This window comes from Equus asinus, chromosome 20, assembly GCF_041296235.1.
Source record: "Equus asinus isolate D_3611 breed Donkey chromosome 20, EquAss-T2T_v2, whole genome shotgun sequence".
Lineage (NCBI taxonomy): Eukaryota > Metazoa > Chordata > Mammalia > Perissodactyla > Equidae > Equus > Equus asinus.
In genome coordinates, this window is record NC_091809.1 from 68,416,755 (window position 1) to 68,433,455 (window position 16,701).

General features: G+C 42.3%; 1 protein-coding gene across 2 annotated transcripts in view; it reads right to left on the reverse strand.

Annotated features, from left to right (window-relative positions):
- Positions 1–16,701, reverse strand: part of FAT3 (FAT atypical cadherin 3) — a 616,260-nt gene that overhangs the window by 539,427 nt on the left and 60,132 nt on the right. The window lies entirely within an intron of this gene.

Consider the following 16,701-nt stretch of genomic DNA (forward strand, 5'->3'; position numbering starts at 1 on the left):
ATCCTGCTGCCATGATCTTCGAGGTACCAGGAAAAGTCAAGCCCAGAGAGAGAAGAAAACACTACAAAAAGCTGTGAAGAGCTCACTTTTTAATAATAAAAACGTGTGTTAGACCAGAAACACAAACCAGGTGAAAAGAGAACCAAATGCCTTTCATGTATCAGACAAATACATGTGAAGGCTTTCTAGGGATCAGGCTCTGTTCTAGATGCAGGTAATCCAGCAGTGAACAAGACAAAGATCTCCGCTCTTAGAAAGCTGGCATTTAGTAGCAATAGACAAAAGCCAATAAATAATTTCACATAGTGATGTGTGCTATGAAGACAAGATACCTTGACAAGATGATAAAGAGATGCCTGGATGAAGACAAGGGAATATTTTAGACAAGGTAGTCAGGGAAGGACTCTCTGAAACCGTTGCAAAGATCTGGAAAAAAATACTCTGGACAGATGGAATAGTAATTGCAAAGGCTCTTCCCTAAAAGCCTGCCTGCCTTCCTGTACACATTCAATAAGCTCCTACTATTCACAAAAGTGAACAAGCCAGGGGGCCGGCCCTCTGGCTGAGTGGTTAAGGTCGTGAGCTCTGCTTCGGCAGCCCAGGGTTTCGCCGGTTCGAATCTTGGGCACGGACATGGTATTGCTCATCAAGCCATGCTGAGGCGGCATCCCACGTGCCACAAGTAGAAGGACCCACAACTAAAAATACACAACTATGTACTGGGGGCTTTGGGAGAAAAAAGAAAAAAAAAAAAAAGAGAACAAGCCAAATACCCTGTCTCTGAAGTCCCATGTGCAGCAGGGCACAGACCCAGTGACACAATAAGTGTCCCACATGACACCGACGGGAAGGGTCCATGAAAATTTCTAAAAAGTGATCTTCAAGCATGAACTTGATTGAAGAATTGGATTTTGCTGCAAGACGTGTTAAAAAGAGCACTGGGGGCATAGGAAATATAATGAGAAAAGGAATAGGGTCATGAAAATACATACCATGTCTATGAAACCACATTTGTAGAAATTACTCTTATAACACGTAAGCACTAATTCTACCAATTTGTTTCACGTTTCCCCTCATTGTTAGAATGCACATTCTTTGACAATAGGAAACTTACTCATTTTGAATCATGAGCATCTAGCACAATGCCTGGCACATAGAGTCAGTTAATGCCTGTTAAATGCATGGGACAAAGAGATAGATAGGTGGATGGGGCTGGGTCAGCGGCGCAGCAGTTAAGTGCGCCTGTTCCACTTCAGTGGCCCAGGGTTCGCCGGTTCAGATCCCGGGTGCAGACAAGGCACCGCTTGGCACGCTATGCTGTGGTAGGCATCCCATATATAAAGTAGAGGAAAATGGGCACGGATGTTAGCTCAGGGCCAGTCTTCCTCAGTAAAAAGAGGAGGATTGGCAGCAGTTAGCTCAGGGCTAATCTTCCTCAAAAAAAAAACAAAAAAAAAGATAGGTGGATGGCAGTTTGTGAAGGTTGGAATGCGCTGGGCTGTGGCGCTGGACTTCTTTCTGTAAGTATGGGGGCCATCAAAAGTTTTATAATTCAAAACAAACCTTAAGGATGACAAAAGTGAGCTTAACCTACCAGTGAACCTTGAAGCCATCCCATATAAGGCCTGTATGGTAGTGCTGACAACTTATGTTGTTTAAATGAAGATGTGGTTTTTGTTTCCTTCACTGAAGAGACATATATTAATTGCAGTGCTTTTTAAGACATGAAACGTGGTTTTAAAAGCTTAATAATTCCTTCTACTAAAGGTTTCCTGCTGTGATTGTCAAGTGTAAGTCTTCATCCATTCCCTGTGACACACTCTCCTGGCCCTGCCATTACCTTGTTCCACATTGAATCAGTCAATCCATATGTATTTACTGTCTTCCTCCTCTGTGCACAGCAAGGAGCACTGTGTGAGATAATACATCCTTCATACATTAGAATCATAAAGTAGCTTTAATGGCCTTTGGAAAGGGGAAGAAAGTTTATGGCATTTTTGTCCCCGTCATACTTTGTTATCTGGTCCAACTCTTTCATCTCATCTTAAAGATCTAGTCCAACCCAGGTAACCAGGTGGGCTCCTGGAAGAGTTCAAGTGATAACCTGGGTTTCCTGGCTTCAGGTCATCAGGGACCATACTTCGTCCTTCTTGGGTATTTCCAAGGAAGGATGCCTAACACAAGCAGGTAGCACTTCCAAAGCTCAATGCATTCCCTCAGATTAATTAATCCATCCTGTGCCCCACCATTATAACTACTCTGATTTCTGTCTCTGGACCCCAGTGTACCTCTCCAGTCTCTACTCCCTTTTCAGACCTCAGCCAGATGTCAGGGCATCATGCTCATGGAAGCTCTGAAGCCATAGAGAGCTGGCCCCCTGTGGTGTAGCTCTGTTCACCAGCAGGAACTCTGGCATGGCAACAGATGCAACACTTTGCCAGCCAGAAATAACACAGATGTGGCCACACATCTTCGAACACACAAGTCACTAAGATTAGACAAGAGTCTGAATTTCAGCAAAAATGAAGCAGAGGCAATGGAAGCCCAGCTGATAAAATAGATCGGTTCCTTCAAGAGACTCATCCCAGTTCTGGAAAGGAGCCAGGGAGCTCTGTCGGTCAAGTTCAGATGCAAACTGGACACCCTGAGGTTCCCAACCTCATTCCTGCTCTGACAAGTTCAAAACACTCACCTGTGTTGAGATCGAAAAATTTTAGGCTATATGGAGTTTTTCCGAGTTAGAGGAAAAAAAGAGAAGCAACTTAAAGACTATCTTTAACATTACAATGGGTTATCATGAGGAAGACAATGAAAGGTACTTGTCCAGCTCAAAGGTGTTGAACCAAAAATCAAATCATCAAAGAAAGCATGAGACTTCAACAAGTATGACAAATGTTCCTCCCACTATACCGCTATTTTTAATTCATGTTACTTGCTAATGATCTAATAACACCTCAGTTTATAAAACACTAGTTTGGAAATTAGAAAGCGGAGACACAGACATCACTGTACAGAGAGAAACAAGAAAACTATCAAGGGAAAGGGAAACAATTGCTCTCTAAAGGAATGGGACCCATGGGAAAGGATTGCTTATTCCAAGTAAACTAACAAACAGAGGACTTTTCCAATGGTTCTGCTTATTTCCATTTACTATGCACAGAGTCATTTCCTTAAGCAGAATGCATTTATCTCTCCAAGACAGAAAACCATAATTTAATTAAAGTTAAAATGAAGAACTTAAAGATTTGCTGCATTATTAGATCCCTTTGAAAGAGTTAAACGTTCCCTTGCTCAGATCTCCTCTCTTCCTGTGCTTCAAGATAAGTACTGGGAGATTTATGTGCCATGAATTTCCAATTACCCATCTCTACCAGCTGGGCTGTCAATCACCACTTGTCTTATCCTGGATGTCTTCACCACCCCCATTTCCTTGTTGTGCACACAGAAACAAGCTTAGTCTTCCAAAAAGAGCTTACCACCAGGCAGGCAAATGCTGGTGTCTTTATGTCCAGTTTCTGTTGGACAGATTTCCTACTCAAATTACTGCCATCCTATCATCCCAACATATTCAAATAAAGCAAGAGTTGCTACAGTTTGTGGACAATTTAAAATTTCAAAAGAGAATTTACATCGTGCATGCTTCAGCGTCCACTGAAGCAGAATTGATGAGCTCTCAAGAGCATCCCTCCCCCGTTTGACATCTGGAAGCAGGTGGGAGAATTCGAAATGATAACTACACTTACTTAGACACCAGCAGAACACAGAAGACAGCATGTTTGCAAATGCACACGTATATAACAGTTGCGAATTTGAAAGGAAAAAAATTAATGATGGAAGCTCTCTACTGCTCTTAGCCATGGGTTTTGTCTGGAGAATGGATTAAGGTGTCCAGAAATTCTTAAAAGGAGTCTAAAAGGTGTAAATTATCAGCGTTGCAACTAAACATCTAAAAAATAAGTGACAGTTCCCATTCAATGGTCAGGATTACAGTGGTGAGTCTTGATGGTACAGATTTGTTTCTTGTGACTGTGCCCAAAACATGTATCTATTCAGCTGACAAACACTGAGTACTTACTGTGTAAAAGTTCTGTGTCATATGTTAAGCGGGATACAAAAATGACTAATACAAGGCCTTCCCCATAAGAAGATTACAGAAATATGTGCATAAATAATTTTGTTAAAAGAAAAATTGGCATTAAAAAGTCAGTGAAGGGGCTAACCTACTGGCATAGTGGTTAAGTTCGCGTGCTCTGCTTCAGTAGCCCAGAGTTTGCAGGTTTGGATCCTGGGTGTGGACCTACACACAGCTCATCAAGCCATGCTATGGCAGCATCCCACACACAAAACAGAGGAAGACTGGCACAGATGTTAGCTCAGGGACAATGTTCCTCAAGCAAAAACAGGAAGATTTGCACAGATGTTAGCTCAGGGCCAATCTTCCTCACCAAAAAAAAAGTCAGTGAAATACTAGGAAAATTCAGAAAAGATAAGATCCTGCATCTGACCAGAGGAGGACAAGAATTCAAGAAGAGCTTCATGAAGGAGAAGGACTTTACCAATGATGAAATAAATCCAGTCAACTACAATATTCCAGGGCTGTGGACCATTGAGTTCTTTGCTTGTGCCTCTTCCTTCTGTCATACTGTGCTTTGTTTGTTTCTAGAGGACAGGGCAGAAGCAAGATAACTAAAATTCAAGCTCTAATTTTGTTAGTTATTTGAAGCCTGGGTAATTTTTATGCATACAGAGGCCTTAGTTACTAAAAGAAAATCTAGGGATCACTTAATATTCACTGTTCTGGATCATTGAGAGGTCTAAACACACAGGAGGCACATTCAAATCCAGGAAAGAAGTCAGTCCCTCTTTCTACGTTCTGAGCCTGGAGAAAACTATGGCATCAGGACAGTGATGACTCAGGGCAGCATGTGCAATGGAGCCATCCCTTCACGTACCAAACTGGCTAATAGGGAGGTCAGTGATAAGGTGGAAAAGGCAGGCTGACCTCTAACATCAGCTCCATTTCAATCTGGGTTTTGAAACATCGATTAAATATTTCATCCATTCATTCCACTAATCGTCAAAAACCCATGAAACAGATGGGCCATGACAAGTTGGACCTGACGTGCACACGGCCACCAGCAGCTTCCTGAACTTGCTTTCCATTCCTAGGTCATCTGACAAACGGTGGTACCCCAGCATTGCTAGTGCTTCGGTTGCCACTCATGACCCTCATATTAGATACACAGTTACCACGATAGCCAATGTTCAGTGAGCCCTCCCTCTGTACCTGGTACAATGAAGCGCTCACTCTGTGCACAGTCTCATTTAACCATTAAACAATCCTTAAAGGCATAGATCATTCCACCATTTTCCAGAGGTGGAACTAAGTCATGATAACATAAAGTAACCTGCTTAAGAACTATACCTGATAAGTACAAAAGCCAGGATACTTTTCCTTTTTCTTTTTTTTTTTTTTTGAGGAAGATTAGCCCTGAGCTAATTACTGCCTCTTTTTGCTGAGGAAGACTGGCCCTGAGCTAACATCCATGCCCATCTTCCTCTACTTTATATGTGGGATGCCTACCACAGCATGGCTTTTGCCAAGCGGTGCCATGTCTGCACCCGGGATCCAAACTGGGAAACCCCGGGCCGCCAAAGAGGAATGTGCGCACTTAACTGTTGCACCACTGGGCCGGCCCCAAAAGCCAGGATTTGAGTTCAGTTCTTCCCACCTTCAAAGTCCATGACCTTAGTCTTGTACTCTTAGCCACAACTCTGTACTGCTTCCCAGAGACTGTGTGGGTATTAAAGGTAGAATTCTGAGTTTCTAATCTAGAGGAAGCTGTCAAGATTGTGGATCTAGACCTGGACAGAAATATCTCAACTATATTTTACACCCTCTGAGCCTGGACATGACAATGAACCAGGAGAACTTACTAACGTGCCCTCCTCCCTCTACTCCCCATGTCCTATACCCCCTGTTCACCAGGGGCAGCTGCACCAGACCAACCATCTAACCAAACCAACCCTGGTGGAGGCTGGACTTGATCTGCTAAGACAGCAGTTCTCAACCTTGGCTACACATTGGAGTCTCAAGCCTGGGTGTCACCCCAGAGATTTATATTGGTCTGCAGCAACACCCAGCTTTCAAAACATCCAAGGTAATTCCAGTTTGCACACAAAAATGAGAATTACTGTGTTAAAAGAAAAAAGTCTAGGGTTTGAGGCCTCTTCTTTTCCCAGTCAACAGAGCCGCTGGCTTGATCTCACGCTTTTGTGGGAGCACATTAACACATCCCTGTGGATAAGGAATTGCTCTCTCAAGAAAAGAACAATTTCCTCACCGTAACCTAAAATTTAAGGAGGAAGGGGAAGAAAAGCAATGGAGGAAAAGCTTTTCTGAAGACTAAAATGTATTTCTAATGAAAATTAAACATAAAATAACTGATCATAATGGGAGATGATTTTTCCAACTGACAGTATGCATTTTTTGGCTTTGTATCTATAATTCACTGAAAGAATTGTATTCTGACATCACGCAGCCCAGGATGGCAAATCTGCAATTTGTAAGTCACTACTTCCCTTTCCCTCAACAACCTGTACACCACCCACTGTGGCCCCCACTAACCCAGCACAGGCTCCCGGCGGAGTCTGACTGCAGCCTCAGAAACATTGAACATAGTGCTCCCAGTAGCGTCCGTGAACCAAGTTTGTGTATGAACTGAACAGCATTTTCCATCCCTGTGCTGGCCTACACACATCTCCTGGTGAAGAATTATCTCACTCTGTTTTGCTCCAACTAGAAGTGTTTATGGTAAGTAGTAAATGCTCAGTAAATGTGAATTGAATGAGTAAAAGAGACAGCCACATGGGAGATGCAATTTACAGAAAAACTCCAGCTCTCTGATGTCCTTTTCCTAGCAAATTGAGATTTCAGCTTTGCTCCTGACAAGGTGATCAGAAAGACCTTGAGAGAAGAAACCCTGCCTATGCCACCGAATAAAACAAGCAAACTACACTAGCAGAGATCAATAGGGATTGATAGAGATTACGCAGCTCTACTGCATCTTTCAACTATCTCTTTAAAAAGACAAGACTCAGAAAAGGGAAACAGAGAGAGTACATGCCTGGAATTAACATCATGACAACTGCCTGAGTCCAGGCTCTGTATTTTATTTATTTATATCCCATCTTTCAAAAAAAGGGGGGGATAGGGTAGAGGAATTGCATGGCTTATAAAATTTCATATAATCCAGCAGGATGATGACAAATAGAACAAAATAAGAAAGAAAAGGCAAAAATAAGTTCTATTTCTTTGTGCTAGAGGTAGACAGTAATACAGAGTCAACTCTTAATTGCTGTCCTCTCTTCTCCCTGTCACCTATTGTCTCTCAAGGAGTAACTCAAAAGTCACTTCCCAATGGATGCCCTCTCTAATTTACAATCCTACGTGGCTACACATGTAATTCAACTCTAGAATGGTCCAGCAATTCCTTATGGATTGTCTCTATCCCTTACACTCCTTGGCAGTACAACAGCAGTAGGCACCTACTAATGCTTGTTGGACAAGAATTATGGACTGAATATTGCATCCCCTCAAATTCGTGTGCTGAAACCCTAAACCCCCCAGTGTGGCTGTATTTGGAGATAGGGCCTCTAAAGAAGTAATTAAGGTTAAATGAGGTCATAAGGATATGATCCAAATCCAACAGAATTAGTGTCCTTATAAGAAGAGACACTAGAGAGACCTTTCTCTCTTTCTTGCTCTCTCTCCTCAGTCTGCAAGCCAGGAAGATGGCCCTGGCCAGAAACTGAATTGGCTGAAATCTTGATCTTGGACTTCTAGCCTCCAGAACTGTGAGAAAGTAAATTTCTGTTGTTTAGAGCACTCAGTCTATGGTATCCTGTTACAGGAGCCCAAGTTGACTAAGACAACAAGAAACTGATGATCTAATATTGTGGCGGAAAAGCCACTTCATTAGAAATCTCGACCTCAATCCAACTACACACTTGTAAGTAAGCAACTTTAGCCCAACACTTCATTTCCTCATCTCTAACATGGACAAGATAAAACCTTCTTTATCGACTCTTATTGACACTATAAGGATCAGAGAACCCCTGAATAATTAAAGAGCTTTCTGAATGCAAGGCTGTGCAGCATTACTATTATAACCAGAGCTGGGGTCCCTTCCTATGTGCTCTGACAATCAGACCCCAATGACCCTGAGAGCTAGAAGGTCTCCCGTCCTCCCCTTGAGGCCTCTCGCTAACCAGAGGGCCATTATTTTCTAATTGCTCCATTAAGAAAACTCATGGCTAATATATTAAGTAAAAGGGTATTACTATGTATTCAAATTGGATAAGGAAAAAGTTATTTACATAATATCTGAAGCTCCGCTTCAAAATGGTAACTGGTTATATCAGGGTCAGGTGCTTATGGGCATGATTCTAATTTCCTTCTTTATATTCATGAATATTCTCTAAATTTTCAACAAATAATTGAATTACTTGTGAATTAAGAGAAAGAAAAAAAAACACAGGATAAAGGCTAATGACTTGTCTAAAGAAAAGACTGATATCCTCCCCAGCAACCTCACGGGCCCCTCCCTCTGCAAGAACAGAGAAGAGAGGGCCGTGGGGCAAGTGCACACCCTCAGTCCGCCTCCACGGCCTCACCCTCAGCTCTGCTTTCCACGCCTGCCCTCTCTCAGCAAAGCAAAAAGTCCTGGGAGATCACCTGCCACAGTTCCCAAATCGCTCTTCTCCATCAGTTCAGGTCACCGAGAGCCGCTTTTATTCCAAAGTGTTCAGGATGTCCCAATCCCATTGCTCTGCCCTTCTTAACATACCTCTAATTTCAGAGCTCAGTAGGAAATGTCAGCTTGTGCACAAAGCACGCATCTAGCCCACTGCTGGCCACATAGAAGGCTCTTGATAAACATCAGTCCCGTCCTTCCTACTGGGCCCCCTTTAAATAAAAGCGTCATTTCAGGTGCATAGAATTTGCCATATGCAGTCCAGTCTGAAGCTTTCTATACACAGACACACAGATATGCAGGGACATAAACCAGATATGCTTACTAAACACTGTAGCATCTCCATTCTGTGTTTGAAAACTACACATGCTAATTTCCTGGAAGACAGAAGGCGAGTGTCACACAAATTAAGTTTTTTCACAGACAAAAGCAGCTGTCTCACCTTACTTACCATCCCCACGGCCATGTTCCACAGCTCTAGCTTCGAAACTACTGCTGGGGATATGTTTAAATTTGAGGAAAAATACAGTTCTGGACATCTGGATTCATTAAAAAGTAAGCTAGCCCCTTCCCTCCCTAAGGATAATAATAATAAACCCATACTTAATGTAGTCACACACTTATGCAAAAGATATACACTTCACATATTTTAAAAATTATTCATCTGTTTATCATTAATCTAAGAATATGTTTAACCAACAAGCTGTGCCTTGATTACAGGCCACTGATATCTATTAGTAAATACACTTGTTTTGGTTTCATATCCATGGTTAAATTTTGTCTTATTAAACACAAGAAGGATTAAAAGATTGCCCAAACTTTCATATGCCAGCATCCACATATACTATGACTTACACAAATTAATATTTTGTTTCAGAGAATAAACTTCGAACATAAAAACAAGCATCATACTGCTCACTGTCCTTCCTTTCTCTTAAAGAAGTAATTGCAAATTTTCAGTTGTGTTCTGTCTCCTAGGCTGAATCTTAAAGTGCAAGTAGAGATGGCCAGAGGAACATGGAAGGGCAGTTTAACAGGAGAGGAGCAGAGCTTGCACAGGTCCAGGGTGAGGAAGTGAACAATATGTTGGAGAACTTGCATGGTTTTCCTAATGGCTGGAACACACGTGCTAAGAGCAGAGCTGCACAGTCTTGAAAATCCATTTCAGCTCTGAAATCCTCTGACTCTGGTGCTCAGAGTAGACTGGGGTTTTCTCTGTGGCTCAGACCTAGGAAAGCAGAGATAACTTTTGGCCGCCAGAGCAGGATATACATTCAGACCAAATCTGTCTGCCCAGAGAGAGGTAGAAGGAATGCACTCTCCGTATGTCCAGCAAAGTGAGAGACCTGGGTTCCTCTTTCCCACTGAGTTTCTAATTAGCTAGTGTTCCTCCCCTTCCCAGCCGGAAGCACAGAGCTGGGCCCCAGAGCTGAAGGTATAGATTGGATCCTGGCCCAACCTTTGAGGAAGGGATCCCTGCCATTCTCACCCTGCTCTCTCTCTACTCTCTTGGCTAGGCATGATTTCAGGAGTACAAGCGTCAGGCTCCCACCAAAGGCAGAGGCACCTGCCTGGTGAGAAAGGAAAGATGCCCTCAGCGAGCATGTGAGGAGTCAACCCCTCCAACAGAGCAGAGTGGTAACGACACCTCCTGACTTGACCACCTACTAACCTTTGAACTTGATAAGTCATTGAAGCTCTTTAAACCTTAGGGTCCTCATTGCAAAATGGAAAAAATACTCACCTACCCCACAGAGTGTGTGTGTGTGTGTGTGTGTGTGATGATCAAAAGCATTTAGTAGAGAATAACCGAGAGTAAAGGCTCAATACGTGTTAGATATTTTGCTATGGTTGGTCTCTTCAAAGGATAGTTGAGGGGCATCTGGTTTCTCATATATCTTTGCAAGTCCAAGCTTTTCAAGTGAGTATTTATAATATCATCACTATAATTATGTGAAAATTCCCAGATTAGTTAGACATCAGAAGTCACATTGGTGTTTGAAGGTGGCTGGTATGTAGCTGAAGAAAGCAACATAAACTAAATCCATTCCTTCTGCTGGTGAGCTTGGAATATCTCTTATTAAATACTAACAAACACTACAGAAAACAGAACGTTTTGCCCCCAAAAAGGCAGATTTTGCTGGAAAGCATTCATTCATTTATTTAAGGTACTGATGGCTTATTAAGGGTCAGGCACTACTGAGGAGCTGGTGATACAGGCTCAGACAAAACACAGCTGATAACCTTTGCCCCAGAGGGGTTTACATTCTAATGGAGGGAGACTGGAAAGAAATGAAGAAAACAACTAAAATATATGATGATAAGGACTATGGAGAGAAAGAAGATAGGAAAGGGAGATAGGCAGCACTGTTAGCAGGTTGCAATTTTCAATAGGACGTTCAAATAAGGCGTCATTGAGAAAGTGACACTTAAATAAATACACAAAGGAGGTAAGGGATGAGCCATGTAACTATGTGGGGGAAGAGCATGCCAGCTGAAGACACAGCAAAAGGAAGGGCCCTCAGGTGAGAGCAGGCCTGGTGCGCTTGAGGAACAAGAATGAGGGCAGTGTGGCAAGAGTCAGTGAGTTAGAGATGGTAAAGATAAAGTTGGAGAGAAACAAGGGACCAGACTCTGTAGAGACTTTGCAAAGTTTACTCTGAGTTAGGTGAGAAGCCATTAGTGTTCCAAGCAGTGGAGAGAGACGATCTGACCAATGTTTAGCAATGTTACTGGACTGAGGTGTTGAAAACAGACCATAGCAGAGAGGAGCAGAAGCAAGGGGACCAGTTAAGAAGCTATCACAATAATCCTAAAGAAAGATAACTGTGATTTGAACTGAGGAGGTGGCGATGAAAAGTGGTCAGATTCCGGAAATATTTATATATATATATAATTTATAATTTTATAAATATATAATACAGAAATATATAATTTATAATGTATTATTATGCATAATATACATGTATATCATGGAGACTCCAAGCTGGAAGGATGATGGAGCTGCCATGATTAAGATGAGACAAGGAAGATGGCAGAAGAAGAAAGTGTATGGGGTAAAGATCTGGAGAGCCGTATGTGACATATTAAGTTTTAGATGCCCTTGAAAGATCTCATTCAAATGTTGAGTGAACCATTGGAAATATGAGTCTGGACTATAAGAGAGAGTCAGGCGGGAGCTCTACCTTTGGGCCGTACAGATGGCATTAAAAGCCATGAAACCAGAGGAGATCACTAAGGGGGTGAATCTTGTTTCAGAAGAGAAGAGATCTGAGAACTGATCCCAAGGCACTCCAATGTTTGGCGATAAGGGAAACCAGGAGCCATCAGCAAAGGAGAATGAGAAGGAATGGGCAGATTGGTGGGAGGAAATCCAGTAAGTGTTTCATCCAATGAAGAAAATCTCAAAGAAGAAGGAAGGAATAATCAACATGTCAAATGCTGCTGATACGTCAAATAAGAAGAGGGCTGAGTACTGACCAGTGGACATTGCAACATGGATCACTGAAGACACTGACATGGAGTGATAAGGACGAGCTAAGAAAAGGAAGTGGAAGAAACAAAAATAAGCAATTCTTCAAGGAGTTTTACTGAAAAGCAGAACATAAAGTGGGGCAGTGTCTGTAGGGAGACATGAAATCAAATGGAGGATGCTTTTTTTAAGATGAGAGGGATACAACCTATATGTTTGCCATTAATAAGTAACAGAAAGCAGAGAATGATGCAGGAGAAGGACAGTACAACAGGAATTTCCATTCAGAAACAAGGGAACCAGAAATGGGCCCCAAAACCTCAGCCTGGAACTAAAACACAGGTAAGAGGCAAAGAAAACTGACTGTCCCCACCTAGACAAGCACTGGAGTTGGACCTGGGGGATTAACCACTCAAACACTGGAAGTTTCCAAACTGCCAGCCAACATGCACCACTAAAAGCACCAATGAGGTAATTTAGAGAACACACGATCTTGGATGGACCACAAAAGGTTGTCCCTGATTGTTTTCACAGCCTGCACCTCACTGCCTCCAGGCCTGACCAACCTCTCTGACTCATGAGCCCTGCAAGCAGGGCCCGGAGCTCACAGCAGATTATTGTTCAGGCTCCAGCAGTTCTGAGGCAGAGTAGTCAGCACATTCACAAGGAATAGAAAGGGAGGCGGGGACACGGGAAACCTTTCTTTTTCTAGATCAGGTTTAACTAACCTTCACCAGAGAGCTCACCAAGTATGATCCGGCAAACGTGGAAGATTAAAAGTACAAATATTTGGTTTATGATGCTCATTCCCTAGCAGCATTTTTCAATACTCATAGGCACACGATGGCATTTCAGATGCTGTAGGTTTGTTTTAGTTTAAACAAGGTCCTTGTCTTCATGCCACTCCAAATTTGAGGGGTGGGGGAGTAAAAGCAAGCAAGATAAGCCAACATGCAGATTTATAAGACAGATAAACAAACAGATTGATAAGAATGAACATGTTACAACACAGAAGGCATAAATTCATTCACTTAGTGATGTGCTGCCTTGTTCCAGGAAAGATTTAAGATGAGGAAATGCATAAATAAGCCAGCATGCAGAGCTAAAGGAGATGCAAGAAGCAGACTCGGGGAGCGATTGGCTCTAAGGCTCCAGGGATGTCCCTTACTCACACTGAGCCACGATTTCCTCATCTTTAAAGCAGGCGGTAGAACCGGTATCTCAGGGCCTCTTCTAATGCAACACTTTGTTTTTTCTCCCCCAAGCCCAAGTGCTTGGTTGTATATCCTAGTTCTAAGTCCTTCTAGTTCTGTGTGAGCCACTGCCACAGCATGGCAACTGACAGACAGGTGGTGTGGTTCCACTAGTGGGAAACGAACCCAGGCCGCTGAAGTGTTGAGAGCGCCAAACTTTAACCACTAGACCATCAGGGTTGGCCCCCTCAACACTTTCTTGACCTCATAATTCATCTTATTTCCCAAAAGGTATTTCTCAGCGCAGCAGAGACTTCCATTTACACATGCATGCCTCCACGTACACACTTAAATCATAAACACCTCTTTTATTCTGCAACTTTTCTGTGCCTGCCAAATGGCTCCAAAATCAGGCCACTTTAACAAATGCCACAGCCCCCAATTCCACGGACATTCTACCATGTTCAGTTCACAGTGAAAACACTCTGGAAGAGCAGCCCCCTGGCACACGTGGCACTTATGAGCAGACTGGCTCTCTCCAAGCCAGCACCACAATGTTGAAGAGGCTGAAAGGTGGGGCAGCAATCACAAAAGTCAGCAGCTTAAAAATCCAACTCAACAAGGCAACTCCTGGAGAGCAGAGCTTGCTTCTTAAATGAGGATCACGGCTGCTGGTTGAAGATTAAGAGAAAGAAACCATGGGAAACATTTAGAAAGGAGCACAAGTATTCGCCAGAGGGAGAGGAGGTCTTAACCAATTAAGAAAAGTGTAAAATAGAAGATTTGGAAAGTTTGGGATTTGCTTATTATCTCTGCATACAATTCTACTTCCTGACAGTGGCATTTCTGATTCAAACAGCAAGATGGGAAATCCAGATGCAAAATAAGAGCTAAATATGACTATAGTACAAAATATTATGTTGTACACTGGGTAGAAATAGAACAGTTCTAAAGGACCCACAGTGCTTCTGAACAAGTTTCGCAACTGCACCGTACATTTACCACCTTAGATATCACAGCAGGTTTTCACTCCAAACCACCTAAGTATGTAGATTTTTAAACACCACTTAAACGATCTTCTCCCAGAAGAATTAAATTACCATTTATAGCCTATTCCTCTATTAAAAATTAATGAATTTACAAGCTCCTAGGATGGAGGCTTTCATTTGTTTTATAATGAAAAAAGCTTTGATCTGCAATTCTCCAAGGCTGTCATTGTTTTCATTCTTCAGTTTTTCTCATTAAAAATAAATACCTCCATTCCTAAGATACACCTGCAAAGCACTTAAAACACCCATTTGAACAATAGCAAACCTATTTTCATCTCCCTGCAAAAGAATCTACTGTTTAAAGTGCTTCTGCAGTGGGAAAAGCACTTTTCTTCAGTACCCAGGCACCATTCTGGGTGGTGAAGGACCAAAATTGAAGGTTTGGAACTAATCAGTATTTACAGAGCGAGCTCAAAGGGCAGCTTCTTAAAGTGGAAGATCTGAGCTGTAATCAGAATTCTTCACATATTGTCTTTTGCTCAAGAGGGAGTAACGAGCCAATGTGAAGTCACAGTTTGATTCATTGAATACTTCAGGCTACACCCTAATGCAGTCCAAGCCACCAGGAGCGGCTTTTCTCGAACAGATGCCACAAGCCTTAATAGCAAAAGGCAAATGAGCTCTTAGGGTATAACCAAAAAATGGCTGGCAACAGCTAGAGTTTTTTCCTCCATGCTATCACTATAGTAAAATGCTCATAAGCAGGCCCTAAATGTTTTATGTATTATTAAGACAAGCCAATTGTAAGGCTTTTCTAAATGAACTAGTTATCAGAGACTATTGCTAATTCAAGTGTGGTCACTCAGGAAATCAGCAACACCAAAAGCACGTTCTCTATTTGGATAACACGATCCATTCCACTCCGGTAACTATTTGCTGATTACACGAAGGACTGAATAAACAAATGGAGTAAGTTTCCTCAGTGTGTATAACGGAAGGCTTCTCAAAGCTATTTCCAGAATCTGGGCATTCACATCCACTACTCACCACTAGATTATCCAGGCTTCTGCGACATGAAATTTAGAATAATCCAAAACCCTGGACTGATCCTGTCACTGGCAGTGATTGCCTGCCTAGAAGTCGATAAAATAGACTTGAACCCTGAATTTTTCCAATCCAGACACACCACATACTGAATCTCTGCAATAAATCAGCTGCTGGAATGACAAAGTATCACCAGTGATGTGTATCCCCACTGCCAAAACTGGGGAGAGTTTCCCATTAGGAGCCATCTCTGATCTAACGCCTCAAGCCAACAGCAAAGGGAGGCAGGCAGGCTCCAGGGAGAGGAGAGGAGTCATGTCGTTGTCAAGCAGCAGTTTTTGCCAACTCTTATCTTGGGGAAGAACATTAGCAGAGGTACTCAAGAGTGTTGCCAAGCTGTTTACCCACTGCCTGCCATGCTGCCCACCACAGCCCGTTATCCTCTGAGGAGGGGCAGGGAAGCAAGGTGGAACATTCTAGAAAAAAAAAAACTTAGAATCCCCTAAATAAGCTACACTGCCATTTTTACCCCCTACTGCCTCAATTAAACATGCATACACAAATACATAAGTGACTAAAGAGAATGTTTCTTAACTTTGGCACTGAATTAAAAATATACGAATGTCTCCTCTTATGAGACAAAACACTGACATGCATAACAGAACCAGACATAAGATTCTTCTGCCAAGATGATTACTTTTCCCTAAGTACAGAGGAAATAATTTCAAATTTGGCTAAGATAGATTATTTCAGAAAAACAGAGGAGATATAACTGCCTGTCCCCAGATGTCACACAGATGATCAAATAACCACTTGAGGAGACTCCTCAAAGATGCTGCACTGGAGCTGCAGGATGGGATGACCCTCTGAATAGAAAATGCTCAGCGCTTCACAATCTGTAATGTGTATCACTTCTGTCCAGGGTCCTAACTCTTTCACATCCCTTCACACACAAAACATTGGGAGGCATAGTCAACTTACTTTCATTCTAGAAAGCCTAACCACTTGGCAAAACAATACAAATAATAATAATACCATGTCAATAGATAACAGCTTGTCCTTGGTAAAAACTGGATGTGCATACAAGTGTGTGTCTAATCGGAAAAATAAACAGACTGGATATGTTTTCAGAAGTTGTAATCTTAGCTGTGCACATGCAACTCATAAGTAGAACCCACAGAGCTGTCTTAAATACTCTGCACTCTCTCATTCCTCCCCATATTAAAAATGTAGACATCAGTCTCTGA